The sequence below is a fragment of the Cupressus sempervirens genome, chromosome 8 (genome assembly GCF_028749045.1).
Source record: "Cupressus sempervirens isolate cs-2001-9-10 chromosome 8, ASM2874904v1, whole genome shotgun sequence".
Taxonomy (NCBI): Eukaryota; Viridiplantae; Streptophyta; class Pinopsida; order Cupressales; family Cupressaceae; genus Cupressus; species Cupressus sempervirens.
In genome coordinates this window covers 848250369-848268840 of record NC_143125.1, presented here as the reverse complement: position 1 = coordinate 848268840, position 18472 = coordinate 848250369, and positions in this window count along the sequence as shown.

Sequence of the window (18472 nt, the reverse complement as noted above, 5' to 3'; positions counted from 1 at the left end):
ATGATGTGAGAGAACAATCTACAACTAGGTGACCAGTAGAGAAGCATTGATGACAGTGAAAGGGTATTCATAATCCAACAATTGAGTCCATGGACTCTCCTCAACGAGAGGTATGGAGATTTAAATAAAGCTAGATAGACCCATGAAGGTCGCACCATTATCTACCTTTAAGAAATGACTGATAGAGTTGTTGATGGCCTCAAAACAAGAATTCTCCCAAAAATGGGTGGGAAGATTGGGGAGACAAACCTACACTGGAAACTCATCGGGTGGTTTGGTAAGAGGGTTGAAGGAGACTATCTAGGGTTGTCCGATGGAGAGTGAGCCCTTAAAGACCACAACTTGCCCAACACTAGATCTTGGTCATTAGAAGAATCAAAACAAGAAATAAAAAATCCTTTAGCATAAAGAAAAACTCAATATTACGGGAAACTAATGATCTCCAAGAATTTGTTACCTAATGATAAAGATTCAGAAAAGAAGGCAAGAGACCAATAAAATTGCAAAACAACCTGCAACATTAATCCATGTTATCCACCACATCATGGTCACAGATCACAACCTGGGAGGTTTTGGCACAAGCAAGAGGTTAAGCTTTCTCAATGAGAAGAAGATCAACAACATATTTAACAACATGTGCAAAGCTTCACCCATAAGCATACCAATATATCTTCTAGAAGAGTGCCCATTGAGGAAAAGTGGAGAACACAAGAATGAGTAAGCACCTCATCATAAACTCCTACACCAAAAGTAGCATTTGTGTCAAGAGCAAAGATATGCACGCCATAAAAAATTTCCAAACCACCCACAACAACCCGAGGTGGAACAAGAGAAGCTTGTTGCAAGTCAACAAAACTTGTCATGATGCCCACAATGCTCGACACATCCACAAGACTAAACACAAGCTTGAGAAGTGACAAATTTATAATGTAAGCTAGGCAAGATACTTCATTAGATGTAATAATCCCAATTGGTTATAACTTCATGAAACACCAAATCCTTCTCAAATTCAATTGTTTGACATTTTGTCAAACACTTTGCAAGCAAACTTTGATACCACTATAATAACCCCAACCAGTTATAACTTCAACAAATACCAAATTGTTTATTAATTTAGTTGTTTGACATTTTGTCAAACACTTTGCAAGCAAGCTCTGATACCACTGTAATAACCCTAATAGGTTATAACTTCGTTAAACACCAAATCCTTCTCAAATTCAATTGACATTTTGTCAAACACTTTGCAAGCAAGCTCTGATACCACTGTAATAACCCCAATTGGTTATAACTTCAACAAATACCAAATTCTTTACTAATTCAGTTGTTTGACATTTTGTCAAACACTTTGCAAGCAAGCTTTGGTACCACTGAAATTGCTCCAAAAATATGAGCTTTCCTGTAGCAAATCACTATAGCGACAACATTGTAGTAGCATCACTGTAGCAACGATATTGTAGTAAAGATAAATCTTCAGGTCTGCACTCGATAGTCCTTCAATATTCTTCAAACCCTTCGGTTATTCCTTAACTTTAAGCACACATAGAACTCTAGAATGAAGCTCTCTTGAATGCCAAATTCAGTGGATATTTCACCACCTCAAATGGTTGCAACACTGAAGAATTGACACTCTGCAATGGCTAATTGAAATCAGAAGCCCTTAGCTTCTTCTCCCAAGTTTATATCAAATGCAATTGACAAGAATCGGATGTCTCACAATGAAGCTCTCGCCTCTATTCTTTTCCTTCACCCTTCTAGAAGGAAATAAAATATTATTTAATTGCACTCTCTAGAAGCTTCCCCCTTTCAAATACAATAATTAGTTGTGCTTCTAGAAAATTAAATTAATTAAATATAAAGTCACCTTTAGATTTATTTATTTATTAACATTAATTTAATTTATTTCTCCGCTTAGCCTTCGGAGAATGAAAAGCTAAGAACTCCATTGAGGATCTAAAAGATGGGGAACATTACAGTCCGCCCTCCCTAAAATTGCTTGTCCTCAAGCAATCCAGCAACACAATGAACTCCAACCTCGACCTGGATCCCAAATGCAGGTATGTGACACTCCTATCAACATTGAACCAACTGCATACCACTAACATCATTTGAATCAACAACATAACTTGCAGTAGAGCACTCAAAACCTGTGCTAATGATGTAGGAGTTAGAATATCACAAGAAAACCCCACAAGAAATATCTTCATCCTGGTCCCCACCCATATAATATATATTGGATTGGAATACTGATCAACAATCCCTTAAAGAGACGTAGCTACAGGAGAATCATATGCACTTATGCCAACTATATCAACAATAGATGTAGCCACGTCAAAATCTGTGGACACAGGAACATTACTAACTATCACAACACAAAATTGAATCTTTATAGATGGTGAAGACTGAGCCCAACTCCACTCAGGTGAGTGATCAACATCAACCTCAAATATCAGATTGTCATAAGACAATGTTGCATCCATGTCGAACATAGTACTGGTCATGAAGTGAACATCAACACTTTGTTGATCAATAGTATAACATGACTCTGTCACTATATCACTCACTTCATCAACAATAAAAAGTGTACTATCATCAGAGCACACATCTATAATTGCATGCATACTACTAAACTCCTCGTTGGATGGTTCAACCAACACAAAAGTGGCTGCTAATATGATGGTATCCTCGTATGCTCCTGACTTAACCTGACATGAATTCTCATCACATTCCACCTCAATTGTGTTTCATAAGAAATGTCCTACAAATCTGAAGTCGCAACTGTATCATCACATTTCGCTCTTTGAAAAAACGATATCATGCTCTACTCAAATCTCAGATTCAAAATTAGTTGGGTCATCCATTTGTGATTTTGATTCATCTCATTCACTAGCACATTCAATTGTTTCCCAATACCTTGTATCTCAGAATCTCCATCCCTTGGCGGAGAAGGACACCCTTTGTGGGTATAATGAATTCCAAACCTTCTATCACCATCCATAACATTGAAAACCAAGCCCTCTACTCATGGGTTGAAAGAAAAGTGATGACCACTCTTCATAGTGTAATGTCGATAAAAACTCTCAATCTCTGTCAATGGCTCATCATCATCAAACTGGGAATTAGAAGATGGCTCCAATCTCTGACTCCAAACTATTGGTCCGACAGGATCTTGGGCAACCCTCTAAGCAAACCCAACCACAAAATCCCTATTTGGAAGCATTGTAGCCAAGGTCTCTACAATCTTCCTCACTAATTGTCTTATAGTATGAGAGTACCCTCAGATATACTATATGAAACCTCTTGCAAATCCAAGCTCTCAAGAAAATACTCCATGAATGACTCAGTACAATAGAAATTATATGTGGAATCATCAATCTGCTCCCCCGCAATCCACAATTGATCCGTCTGAAAATGTGACAATGCCAATTGTCCAATGCTACCAAACATATGAAAAGAAGAAATAGATTCACTTCTAGTAGAAGGTAGAAAATCACCATGTGAGCCTGTTTCCACTAATGCTCTCACCTCCTCTGTACATACTATACTGATATCCTGGACGAATGTGTTCGCTACATCATCACGTCCCTCATCCTCGACCATAAAAGAAAACTCACCACCAACCACAATATGTAATAGAACAGGGTCTAGGGCTAGTGTCGACTGTACTTGCTCTAAATCCATGGTAACCTCATCCAACTGTGATTGTAACTCCTGAAGAGCCAACTAAGTATACTAAAGAGAGTCTGCAGTCCCCTCAAGCTCCTGGGTGAGCTCAGCCACCTCCTCCTCTTTCCCTAACAACATCTCATAGCAGGTGCTACCTCACTCTAGAAGGTAATCCCTATCAGCAACTAACCGAGAGTAACTATGCTTCAAAATCCCAATAGCCTCTCAAAACACACGAACCTTTGCTAGGGAAAGACTACTATTACCGTGCTCATCAAGCATGGGAGCACCCCAATTAGATGTACCTAACATCTGACGGATAACATCATAATGCTCAAGAGCTAAAGAAATGTTACTATCACTCACCTTCAACTGACAAGTCACATGATGCCTTTGTAATCCCTAACTCCTATGCAAGCTTTCTGTCTCACTAATTGCACTGAGATAGGAAACTGAATTAGAACTCTCCACCACAAGATCGCTCATACGGGTGCTATCTTCCTCACACAATTCTGCATTCAACATACCCCTGCCATGTACCTCAACCAATTCCTCATCTGAAGAAATGGAAGCCCTTGCTATATCAATCTCCTCGCATGTCTCAGCTTCCACCTTAATATTAAGATCCTGTAAGCATCGATCTTGGGACTCATCCAAAACCTCCTCGCAATCGTCACCCAATATCTAACAGGGGGTGTCATACCTAGTACATCTCATAGCATCATCAAATGGATTATCATATGTGTCCATACTATCTATATCAACATCTCCTAACACAACCTCAATTGTGGACTCCTGATTCTACACACATGACTCAACACTAGGCTGCGAATCAGTAATACTAGAGCATAAACCCACATCTATTGACTCCACTAAAATACCCACATCACCAACATCATTGCTGGGTGACTCTATACATGTCTCAGTCCCACTTGAGGAAGCAACTGCCTCCTGCACTGCAACAACACCATGAGATCTCACACACAAATCTCCAATAATAATCTTGTCCTCGAGAGATCCGAAAGTATCATTGGAAACAACTACATCAACTATCTCTGCACTAACTGTAGTAGCAGCTCTGGAAGCCTTAACCTACTGAAGTTTAGCATTGCTAATTCCATCGTCAACATTGCAAATAGGACTAGCAGGTGCTGTACTAAATATAGGTACATTTGCATCAGAGACTTCTGTCGGAAAAAACTCAAGCTTCCTTCTCTGCAACCTTGATGTCGACCTTCTAAAAGTGGAAACCATATACCTCATTGCCCTTTCAATTGTCTCTAGATCCAACAAGCTCTCCATCAATCTCTGTTGATGAAGCTTAAGTCTCTCCATACTCTCCTACAAAGCATTCATCTTCGTGCTAACTTCGTCATTACTCCACTGACTTCTAGAACTGTCAATCCTACTATGTCTGTCCATGGCTAGAAAATGCTAGAGTGCTGGTCACTCCAAATGCAACAACAAATCTAACAATAATTAATATTTTCCTGTCCCATAGGATGGCAGGAAACTACTCTAATACCACTGTAATAACCCCAACCGGTTATAACTTCCTGAAACACCAAATCCTTCTCAAATTCAATTGTTTGACATTTTGTCAAACACTTTGCAAGCAAGCTCTGATACTATTGTAATAACCCCAACTGGTTATAACGTCAAAAAATACCAAATTCTTTGCTAATTCAATTGTTTGACATTTCATCAAACACTTTGCAAGCAAGCTCTGATACCACTATAATAACCTCAACTGGTTATAACTTCATTAAACACCAAATCCTTTTCAAATTCAATTGTTTGACATATTGTCAAACACTTTGCAGGCAAGCTTTAATACCACTATAATAGCCCCAATTGGTTATAACTTCAACAAATACCAAATTCTTTACTAATTCAGTTGTTTGACATTTCATCAAACACTTTGCAAGCAAGCTTTGATACCACTGGAACCACTCCAAAATTATGAATTTTCCTGTAGCAAATCATTTTAGCGACAACATTGTAACAACGATACTGTAGCAAAATTACTATAGCAAGTTACTGTAGCAGCGATATTTTAGCAAAGATGAATCTTTAGGTCTACACTCGATAGTCCTTAAATATTCTTCAAACCCTTTGGTTATTCCTTAACTTTAAGCACAAATAGAACTCTAGAGTGAAGCTCTCCTGAATGCTAAATTCAGTGGATAGTTCACCATCTCAAATGTCTGCAACACTGAAGAATTGATGCTCTCCAATTGCTAATTGAAATCGGAAACCCTTAGTTTCTTCTCCCAAGTTTATATCAAATGCAATTGATAATAATTGGATGCCTAAAAATGAAGCTCTCGCCTTTATTTATTCTTTTCCTTCACTCTTCTAGAAGGAAATGCGATATTATTTAATTGCACTCTCTAGAAGCTTCCCCCTTTCCAATTCAATAATTAGTTGTGCTTCTAGAAAATGCACTCTCTAGAAGCTTCCCCCTTTCCAATACAATAATTAGTTGTGTTTTTAAAAAATTAAATTAATTAAATATAATGTCACCTTTAGATTTATTTAATTATTGACATTAATTTAATTTATTTCTTCTTATTTCTCCACTTAGCCTTCAAAGAATGAAAAGCTAAGAACTCCATTGAAGATCTAAAAGATGCGAAACATTACATTAGTCATTGATGACATCATTGCATGAGGTAAAGTGCAACTAATTTTAGTATTATAGTGAGAATGGGAGGTCAATTCTAAAAAGAAATAATAATAGATTGTCGATTATATTACACAATGTTTGCTACAAGCTAGCCAACTAAGTACAAGTAACAAAAAATAGAGTGAATCATAATAAACTACAATAACTATTCTTTTCTTACCTAAAAAACAAATAATATTAGAAATAATTTTTTTTAGAATAGGTCTATTGGTCTTAAAAAATTCTCATAAAATACACATATAACTAAAAGTAGGAATCCTTTAAACCAAATAAGTACGAACATCCATTCTCATAAATATTCTTATAATCTTTGAGTATAATAACTCTAAAAGTAATGAAATTCTAGATGGATATGGACAACCAATAACAAATTGTAGGAATCCAAACATCTATCCTCATGATTTTTTTTTGGATGAATAGTCCCATTTCTATTAATTAAAATATTGAAGTTACATGCTTATAAAAAAAGGGTTGAGGGATACACGATCACCCTGCCAGAGTTCACACAACACCAAGGCCTTAAAGGTATAAACTATTCATAAAATAGAAGCCCTTAATCTACAAGAGTTATTGTGCCAACCAAGCGAGGAGGATCGTGGTGATCATCCAAACCTCATTCATAAGCGGGGTTAACAGGTGGGTCGAGCAGGGACCACCCATTTTTAGTGATTACTTTAGCGGCAAATTTTTGCCACTTGGCGATCTCGTCTCATTTGGCAAATAGCCCATGCAACATAGGTCAACCATGTCGCCATATATTTATTAGATTTGGGTCCAACGCCCATGGTGGTCACCCATTAGTTATCACATGATTGGTCAAAAATATTGGTCCAATCGCCAATGCAATATACATTTTGGATACATTTATTTTAAACATTTCATCATCCTTTGCATGTTGTTTCTTATTAGCTCACGTTCTTTCACCATTACTACAACCAAATAATTTTCCCTTGGGCATTGCCTACCATTTTCTCGACGTGTGTCGATCACCATCCCTGTTTAACCAACCTGTTTCCTATTGTGGGCTTGCATAGGAAGGTGTGTTTTGCTTACATTTGAAATTCCCACTTGTTAATCCTGTGTAATTCACCAACCTAGATTGGACTATAAGATATTATTATCCTACACAATTCACTCTTTTCTAGTCTAGAGACTGGCACTGACATTTCTTATTGCTGTAAAGTTTCAGAGTGCTGAGTGCATTGCCCATTGACTCATGGACCGTGGTTTTCATAAAAGGAAAGTGATTTTTAATTTTAATTTTTATGTCGACAATGGTACTGGTTATTTTTTAGTTTTACTATCCAATGTCCACTGGTGACACTGTGACTGGACATCTCGCATGCTAAGATAGCCTATAGGTTTACGAATTATATTGGGCAGTACCTTAGACTGTAGTACCATAGCAGTAGTACCCTTTTCTTGAGAATGAATCATATTATTGTTATTATATGTAGTCTAAGTAGTCTACTATCACTGTTCACTGTCTTTGACTCGTCACTATTTGAGTCTTTTGTTCAACAACTAAGTTGATTTATTTTTTGCAGCATTTATCGGCTTGCAATGTTAAACAAGAGGGATAACAGGGGTTTTGGTAGGATCTCTGAAAGCTACGAGAGGCCACCATTACCAAAACGCAAAACCATATCGACATATTTTGGTGGTGGAAATGTTGGCAACCTACAAGACTCACAAGTTAGATCTCTAGTGCTTATTGAAAAAGGAGATTCATCACAAGCTGGAGACTCATACCATATTGAAGAAGTTCAAGTTGGTGAACTTGATAGCTCAGTTGAGGACGAAATTGAACATGATTTTGAGGCACTTCCCCTGAGTAGGGAGTCACAAACTGATATTATAGAGTTGGAGTTGGTTACAGATCATTCAAGTGAGAAAACCAAAAGTGATTCCATAAATCATGTTCATGCACAAAAAGGGGAAAAAAAATTGGAATCAAAGAAATATCGATCTTGCTAGGATCTGTCCAAAAGAAATTTTCAATTAGAATGGGTGAAAAAGTACTATTTCATTGAACCAGTAGCCAATCCAATTGATGGTGAGCCTCCTGTAAAATGCGGATGTAAGATTTGCATAGAGATAACAAAGGAGAAGAGGTTACAGCTTAAACTTGATACCATAGAAAATCATAAACTTGATAAAAAAACTATATACAATCAAATCGACAAATTTGAAAGCATTAGTATAGATTGTGGAAATCTAATAGATCTCATAGAAAAGCATGTCGATAAAGTTTACAAAAAGGAAACTATAGATGGAGTTGAAAAATCTGTGCTAACTTGGAAAACAAAGGATAATTGTTTGCATATCAGGAATGTCGAAATATACAAGTTACACTAGTAATTTTGGGACAAGTGTTCTGCAGTAAAAGGTTCCATTGAAGATTTGATTAGGAAAGCAACGTAAGTGCAAAATATGAGAAAAGTAGTTCAATTAAGTGTGGTCTTTTATTTTTTGAGTAGAGGATGTCCTATGATGGACTACCATTCAATTACTACCTTATTGCACTTTTTCAAAATTTGAAACTATTTGAATAGTCAGTGGTTAGTAAACAACAGGTGGGAATGGGCTAGATGTCTTGCACAGGTTGAAAAATAAGATATGAAAGAAAAAAATAACACTCAAATTTCATCGCATTGTCTCTAGATGAAGTTACAACAATTGATAATACTTCATGGGTGTGCATGCATGTTTATACTATAAACGATCTTTGTCGTCAACCCTTTCTATTATCTATTGCTAAATTGAATTGTAGTGCGACAACTAAAAATTTATATGATTTATTAAAGAGTACTCTAATTGAATGTGGAGGTTTGGATAACATGGGGATTGCCAAAAAGTTGGTGTGTGTTGGAGCAAATGGAGCTTTAGTTATGCAAGGTCATAAAGGCAATCTTTGCAAAAAGATCAAGAATGATTTGGCACCCTACGCTATTCCCATTCATTGCATGGCCCATTGAATGAATCTAGCTTTTAGAATTGTCAACGATTTTGGTTGTGTAAGTAAAGTGAAATCTCTAATCAAAGAGATTTACCAATTCTTTTGTCGAAGTCCAAAACAAGTTCGAGAATTTCAACACTTTCCTCAAGGACTTACTGATGGAAGGAAGCTTCTTAAAGACAATGATACCAAATGGATATCTTTGGATGGACTAGCACATCGAGTATTCTCTGAATATCCATCATTACTTGGACTAATCCACTCTGTGCGAGACAGATTCCCTCAGCTATATTCAAGTCTAACTAATGTTAAGATACTTTTAACTTTAGCAATTATTCTCCCCATGTTGCAAGACATGAGAAATATTATAAAAAAGGTTCAACAAAGAGCTATGTATATTGCAAAATATAATAAGCTGCATAAAATGACATGTAATAGCCTGGATACTCTGTATCGATTACAACCATTAGATGAATCAAAGTTTACAAAGTGGATAGAAATCGCAGATTTGAACAATCTTGAAATTTTTTTACATATTGGTGCAAATGATGAGGTAGTTGCCAGGGTATGTGGAGTCGACGTACCAATGCAGTACTATGATTGCGTCAACCCTGACTCCAACCCCAATGAAGCAGGAAGTGAAGTAGAATTAGAACCAGAGAAGGTACTTTCACATGTTACAAGTGAAGACTTCAAGAAGATCAAAGATTATGTGCTTGACTTTGTCAAGCGAGTTTGCTACAATCTTTCATAAGAAATTAGATTCAAATTCCCTCTAGTGGAACTATTTTAAGTAATATCAATTGTTTTTCCTCAATATTGGTCTCTAAATTGTTCGACTAATTTTCAAAGCAGGATGATGACTTTGATTCAGTATTTTTCCAACCCTAAAGTAATCAATAAAGTAACTATAAATAGAATTTTAGATGGATCTCGACTGAGAGATCAATTATATTCTTTTGCAAACATAATGAGGGAACAATATGTTCTTATGGAGAATCCAAATGAAGAGGAAGTGGTAACAAAGTTTTGGGAAAACCTTGGTGAGAGCAATTAGTTGAGAGAGTCAATACCAGAATATTACAAGATTACTAATTTATGTTTGACAATGATATTGGGTTTAGTGGAGGATGAGAGAGTTTTCAGTACTTTGGACTTCCTGAAGTCAAAGGTTAGAAACAAATTAGACAAAAATTTGGATAATTATTTGAAGCTCTATAATTCTAGATATGAGGTAGATAGTTTCCCTTATGATAGGGCTCTCAGCATTTGGAGAAACCAATGTCAAAGAAGAGGGATGGCCAACATTTCAAACCCAAGTGGCAGTGGCAGTGTCAGTGGTTCATGTCCTGATATTGGAAGCAATGAAGATGGTGTTGTCTTTGGCATGCATACTAACATTGACAGTGAATCTGAAGAAAACACAACGAACATTGAAATGTTATATGCAATAAATGAGGAGGATTCTGATGATAGTGATGCTGAACTGGTCTAAGTAGAGTGACAACTATAGCAGCTTCTCAACTTCAAGTTCTAACTTCTGCATGAGTCAAGTAGTAGGCTAGGAGCTCTGATCTAAGACTCTATCTACTAATTAATTATGTTTGTAGAAGTTAATTTATAGCCTTCGTTCACTGTCCTTTTATAGATGTTTAATTTTTTTTTAACATGTTGATATTACAAACTTACATGTTGAGATTTTCATTGAAACTAGTTTTTACTTTTAGAGTCTACACATGTTGAGATTTTCATTGATTGTATTTTTTAAACATGTTGAGATTTTCGTTGATTCTAGTTTTAATTCAATAGTACATGTTGAACTTGGGATTTTCATTCATTCTAATTTTTAGACATTTTTACTTTTAGATTTTCATTGATTCTAGTTTCTTTAAAAAATTGTAACATAATGCATTTAATAGAATAAGCTCTATTTAAAAAAAATGTATTATAATTTATAATTATAAATGAGCCTGCAACATAATACATTTAACAATTACAAACAATTACAACTTTTTTCAAATGACTCAATGTCAAATTAAAATGACCTGCAATTCCCTTTTGCAGATACAAGAGAGCAACAATAGCTATAGGTCGGTTTGTAATTGTATATATAATTAGATTATTACTACATAATACATTATGTGTGTACAATCATATTGCCAATTTTTCACAATGCCAATTGTACAATTCTTTCAAGTAGGAGTAGAGAATTTTTTTCCATCTACTTTGTGTAGTAATAGTTGTAATCACCTAAAAATGGTCATCTAGACTATTAGCCCCCTTCTCAGCATTTTGGCTAATTTAATTTAATCACTTACCTAGACCAAATTGCTAATAATCAATTTATTTGATTATAACCTATAGTTTGACTATGCTATCCTAAGTTCATTATTTGATTAAAAGAACATGTCCCCTTTTAATTAAATAAAACACCCCATTCTTCTAACCCACTTAAAGTGCACACATAAAGTCATTTTTCTATTTTACAATTAAAAGAAAAGGCTTGTGAGACTTTTGTCTTATATGACAAGTCAACTTATATTCTATTGGTTGACTTGTGTGTGCACATGGATCACACCTATTTTCGAATTCCACCGTTGATCATCCACCATCTTCATCTTGATCTCTACTGTCTGTACGACTTTAAAAGGGAGAGAGCTTTCTCCCTCAAATGATCCATCCATCTTTTGAATATTGTTATGCTGTAGGTTTTCTAACAGATTTCTTTGGAGCTTTGTGGAGAACTTCTCATTTCTTGTCTCATTCTCTCATTACCATTGCACACTAGTTTAGATTCATACTTACATGCTAGTTTAGTTATTTTTTTGTAATGATCTATCTCACATAGTTTAAATAACGATATTTTAACACTCTCATTCATATTCTAGCATAGTTGCATCTTGCATTTTCATTCTAGTTTAGTCTTCCATCTTGCATTGCATACTTGAGGGATTCCTTGAAGATATTTGCACTTTTGCTCTTATCTCAAAGAACCTCCCGTTGCATGGTTTACTAGCAAGAAGCACATTTATAAGGCTTGGCTGAGAGCCTTCATGCTTGAATACTAGCTTCTTGCACTCCGTGGATAGGGAGCTCTAAGCCGGCATCCAAGCATTCCAACTCATGGAATCATTTGGATAGAATGGTTTAGAGTGTGACACAATTCGAGTGTACATTTTTGGCGCTCACCGTGGGGCTTGAATCAAGTTTCTAGCTCCATTTGCTTTCATTTTTTATCTTTGGTTTTTTTACAGTAGCATATTGAATCTAATCAAGCGCTTTTGTAGAATTATCACTTTGGTTTTAAGGCCAACCCATAAGTAGATTGGTTTGAAGGCCAAAAATCTAGTTGGTTTAAAGATTTGATCATATCTTTTAAACCGCTTGGAGTTTGGTTCTGAATTTTTTTTTAAAAGTTAGGTATGTCTCCAACATGTCTCAAACCGATTTTCAGAGAATTTTGATGTGATTTGTGGGAGCTATGATTTTTTCTTTGGTTTTCATAAAAAGTCATTTCTGATCGCAAATAAGCATTTTTTTTGGAAAAACTTACATTTTCAAAAAGGTTTTTGAATTCTAAGAGGGGTACTTTCTTTTTGTTCTGAATTTTGAGGTCATATTAGGGATCAAAAACTCAATTTGATAAATCTGTCCTGTTTTGACAAAATGGGTCTCTAGGGCACAAATGAAGAATTTTTTAAAAATTTCTTACATTTTTGGAAATCTCTCTAATTTTTAATTGGGGTCTCTTCTTTTTATTTCTATTTTTGGATCCTAAATCATAGCAAAAAAGTCTAATCTTGTTGACTAGGTCAAAAACAAAGAGTAAAAATGAGAACATTTGTGATCAGTTTGCACTTTCTTTGCATACACTTGATTGGAAGATAACTTGGATATTTGAGGCAACTAACCACTTTTTATTGTACTTTTAAATGTTATTTCACACTAACTTGTGGTGCTAGAAAGTTTTGATTGCAGGTTGCCATCCTTGTGAAAAAAATTGAAACATTGCATAAAAGGAATGCATGTCAAAGCTTCAAATGCACAAGGGCTACTAACGATTGTTTGTAGGGCTGCCCAATGCATAAAAACCCAAATTTTCTTGTTCTTTACTTTTACATGTGCGGCATATACTAGTTGTTTATTTTTAGACACATTAAAACTTACAATTGGGATCTTTTGGTGATAGGAGAGTATGCTCTTCACCCTTGTAGTGAATCAGAAATCTTGACTTACCATTTGGTTTCAAGAGTAAGAGGCAACTGAATATTCTTAGTGTGTTTGGAAGAAAATGATTGGAATAGGAGAGTATGCTCTTCACCCTTGTGGTGAATCAGAAATCTTGACTTCTAAAAGTTGATCCACTCTTTGTGTAGTTTAGAATCCTTTAGAGGGCCTGCTCTCGGACAACCTGAGAGGAACGAACCAAGTGGGGATAAACAGATTACCCAACTCTTCCAACCCACTATAAACTCAAGGCTATCAAGGACACAAAACCTTGGTAGACGTAGTGTTTGTCTTCACCTAGTGTGATCGCTTATGAGATTTCGACCATAGGGAGATCACTAGGCAAGAATGCTTAAGGTACTCTTGTGGTCGCGAGATCAGTTACTCATCGCAAGGTGAGATGTCCTGTAATTGGGAGCAAGAGGAACGCTATAAATGGAAGCCCTAGCTAAACACCCTAAGTTAGTAACTACCTTTTTTAGCTGCTCAACTTCTTGGTGCAAGGATTGATCCTAGTGGACTACCCGGATCACCCCAAGATTTACACTCACCATATGTGTTCCCTTGGTTATGCTTATGGCATTTTCATGACAAAGCCAATATCTATTGTGGGCAACCACTTGGTGTGAGGCGAAGGAGCATCAAGTGTGGGCCAAGTTGTTGAGTAATGAACCATGACTTCTAGGTAGATATTGTTTGATGTGTTCTCGAATGTGCTAGACCTGTGAAAATATTTTGAACATACACATGATGATAGTTCTAGGGATTTCTTTTAAGACCTCACATATGCTTGTATCATGCAAGGTTGCTTTGTCACTTGCTTGATTTTTTGAAGACTACTCCATGTGTCACTATCTTGCTTGGAAAAAAATTGCTTTTGAACATCAAACTTGCTATGCTATCAATTATTGTCAAACTTTGTCAACCAAGTCAAAGCATCAAGTCTTAAATTTTTTCTTGTGTTGCTTGCTAAGAGGAGTCTCATCATTTGACTTTTCTTTTATATGTCTCTAATGCTTGAACATGCTTAAAGTGACTCTTTGGTCTTAGTGCTCATGGTTTTCCTATCTTCATGGTCTATGTTTTCTTGCTAGTTATCTTTTTGCTGAAATGGTTACCTTGATTTCTTGACAACACTCTTGGGTTGGGAAAGTTGTTCACTTGTCAGGGTGCCTTGCTTGCTCTATCTACTTGGCTATTTGGCTTCTTTCCTAGCTCTTGACTTGAGTCACTAGTTTCGTAAGTAACTTGGACACTTTCTTGACAAGTCACTTTACTCTATCTTTACTATCTTGGCAAGTGAACACTCTACCGCCTATAGTTTCAACATCAAGTTATCTTCTAGGCTCTTTTATTCTCGGCTTTGCATCTAAAACTATGGGATCTAAACCTTGTGCTATCAAACCTTGGCCAAATCTAGATGATCATGATATCCTCCATGCTGCTAAAGAGTTTCAAGATCTATATGCGCAATACAAAGAACTAGAAGAGACAAATGATCTTTCTTACCTTTATCTCTCTAAGCGCATGACAGAAATGAAGTCTAAACTTGAGAAAAGGTTAGAGGAGAAGATTGCATCATTACATGAATCTTCCTTAAGGTCATTACATGCATGTGAGTCACCTTCTTTGAGGTCACCCTCTTCTTCTAGGTCTACATGCTCTACTTCAAGACATCAAATGTCTTCATCTTCTAGATCTAAAGACCTCTTCAGAGAACAAGCAAGTGATACCTCCTTTGAGTCTATGATAAAATTTCATTATGGACCTATCTTTGACCAAGCTAATGATGAAGACATGGATGCATACCATTCACTTGAGAAACAAAAAAAGGACTCTAGACATACTTCTAATAGAAATTTTGCTCCCTTAGAAAATTCTTACGATGACACTTTGCAAAAACTTATTAGCACCAAGATCATCATGTTACCTAAGTCTAGCTCATATGGAAACCCATTCTTGGATATCTATTGTGCTTATCATCAACATAATGAGCATAGTACTTCATATTGCATTGAGCTAAAACATAAAATCCAAGATCTTATTGGTAATGGAATTATTGATACCTCTAATGATTCATGTGATGAGGATACTTTTCTTGAGAATGATCATATTAATGAACCTATTTCTAGTGATGGTTTCCTTGATACCTCCACTTCTTCCAACACTCGTGCATCTCCCAACACTTCAAATCTTTCCAACTTGCCTCCAACAAACAAAAAACCTAGTTCTTTCCATATGCAATATGCGTACCCTCAAGGGCTACCTCTAAAAGAAACTCAAGCTAACCTTCACTTGGCTGCAAACCTTTTCCATGCTACTAATCCTAAACATCCTCAACCTTCATGCACTACTATGCCTAATCCAAGCACTACTCCATTCACTCTTCATTTTCCCTTGTCCTTAGAAGTGGCTCCATGTCAAGAGGACTCTAAAAAAGAAAAAGCTATAAATGTCAAGAAAGATCAAGATCAAGCACCCTTTCATCTCTTTCAAGATTTCCCCCCTCCATATCCTATATCTTGTCCACCTCCTAAGTATGATGAAGATACCACTTCCATTATCTCCCTTGAGCTTACTAAAAATTATGAGAAAAGTTCTCTTCATATGCTATCCAAAGCTACTTGTTAAGATCAAAGTGTCCCCTCATGTTCTATTTCTCCATATCCACTTCAAAATTGTGCTCAAGCTTCAAGTGCTCCTATTAAAAATGTTGTTCCTATCAAAGCTACTCATGAGTCTATTTATGGCTTTGACTATGTTTCTTAATCTAAAGATGTTGATATCCCTTCCCACTATCCCTTTGCATCTTCTAAATCTATCCTTGGTCCTTATCCATCTAAGCTAAAGCATTCAAACCTTCCATCCATATTGGGGCATTATGTTCCTTCATCTTCTACATTTTCCACTCCTAGCTCATTCCCTAGCTCTCCTATAATACCTCAAGATCAACAAAGACACTCATCCTTGGTGACTTTTCACCCATCTATACATCTAAACCAGTCATATCATCCTTATTCATCCACAAATCCCAAGTCCTTTGGAAGTGAGAATAAACATAAGAATCCATTGAAAAAGAAAGATCATTATGTCTCATCTAATCGACATGTGAATGCTAAGAAGGAGAAATCACAAAGAGAGTGCAAAGGTCCACTATTAAAAAAGCTAAATCAAAGAAAATATGGGTTCCTAAACCCATTATTGAAGAAATGTGTTTTGAAGTATCCAAAGGAAACTCTAAAGCTATATGGATTCCCAAGTCTCTTTTAAAAGACTTGAATATTGAAAATACTTCAAAGTTGACATTCAAGCTTTCAAAGGCTTCCATTCCATCTTCTTTCAAAAATCTTTCTAAAAATATTCCAAAGCCTTCCACTTCACTTTTTTCCAAATCTCTTCTACCACCTCATACATCTAAACCTCAAGCTACTTCATCCATGATTCCTCCATCATTACAATACTCTTCAAGGTGTGTGTCAATGTTGATCTTGTCCAATATTTCAACTACCCTCATGAAATCCTCTAAAGCTTACACTTACTTTCTATACACTAACTCTTATCCTCAATATATTCTTCCTACTACCATTTCTGTTTCATCAGCCTATCAACATCTTTGAGCATACCTTTCTATGGTCTTGGCTTATCATGACTTATCTTTCCTATAGGGGCACTATCTACATTCAAAAAGCTTGAGCTCTTTCTAAAAATTCTAAAAATTCAAAATTTAAAAAGAAAAAAGAAAAAAAAGAGAAAATGTGCCTAGGTGAAAACTACTTCTTGTGGCACCTTGGTAGCAAAAGTAAAGAAAAATAAATGCATCCTATGGTGAAAACTACATCTTGTGGTACCTTGGATAAGTACCATGATGAAAACTTGGCAAATAGGCATCATGCGTAATTCTTCCACCATCCATCTATCCCCTCTTCTCTCTTTGATCTTCACAATGTTAAGCTATCTTTGCATATTGGCTATCTTATCCATGAGATTCTCTATTTGTGCTTTCTCTTTCCCTCATAGCCTCCATCTTGAGCTTTATTTTTATTGCTCTATCCCATCGCTATCCTATCTAGTTGACCCCTTGGTCTTGATCATAATAAATGAAACATGGTTCTCATAGGTCTCTTGACATGGCTATGCTTTTGGACTACACACTTCATGCTATCTCACTTGTTGGCTTCATTGCTTATCCTACATGCTATCTTTCTCATTACTTCCATTGCTTATCCAAAATATGCTTCATATGACTATTTCACCTCTTTCCCTAGCTTGGGTACTCTTGAGGAGTCAATTCTTGAGGATCACTTTCACTTGCTTCACATTCCTTTCTTATGCATCTTTGCTTATCCATCGGCTTGTTTCTCCATCTTTTCCTATACCTTGCTAGACATTGGGAGAAAATGATGTGATCTTGCTTGATAACTAGTGATCTCTAAATTATTCTAAAAAATTCAAAAAATCATATATGATGCTGAAAAAATCTTAAAAATTAGAAAATGTCTTGAAAAAATGATCATCTTAGTGAAAACCTAGCAATAGGCACTTTGATGTATCACCAAAAAAAATAAAAAACTTTAAAAATACAAAAAAATTGAAAAAAGTCCTAAAAAAATCTGTCAAGTGGTGAAAACCTGGAAACAGGTGCTACTTGAAACCCTCACACCTATGTCTATCAGTCTCAATCATCCACTTTGCTACACATTTCCTAGCTTGGAATTGTTTCTTGTCCTCTTCTCGGGGGCATAGCTACTTAGCCTATTGAGGTATTCTTGTGCATTAGGGTTTCTTTGACAAGTCACAAAACAATGTTTCTCAACACTTCTCCCACCTTGACATCTAGTGTTTTTCAACACTTTTTAGATAGTTTACCTACAGTCTCCAATGTTGCGATATTTCTCACTATTAGAATCAAGTCTTGAAGAAATGGCCAAGTGACT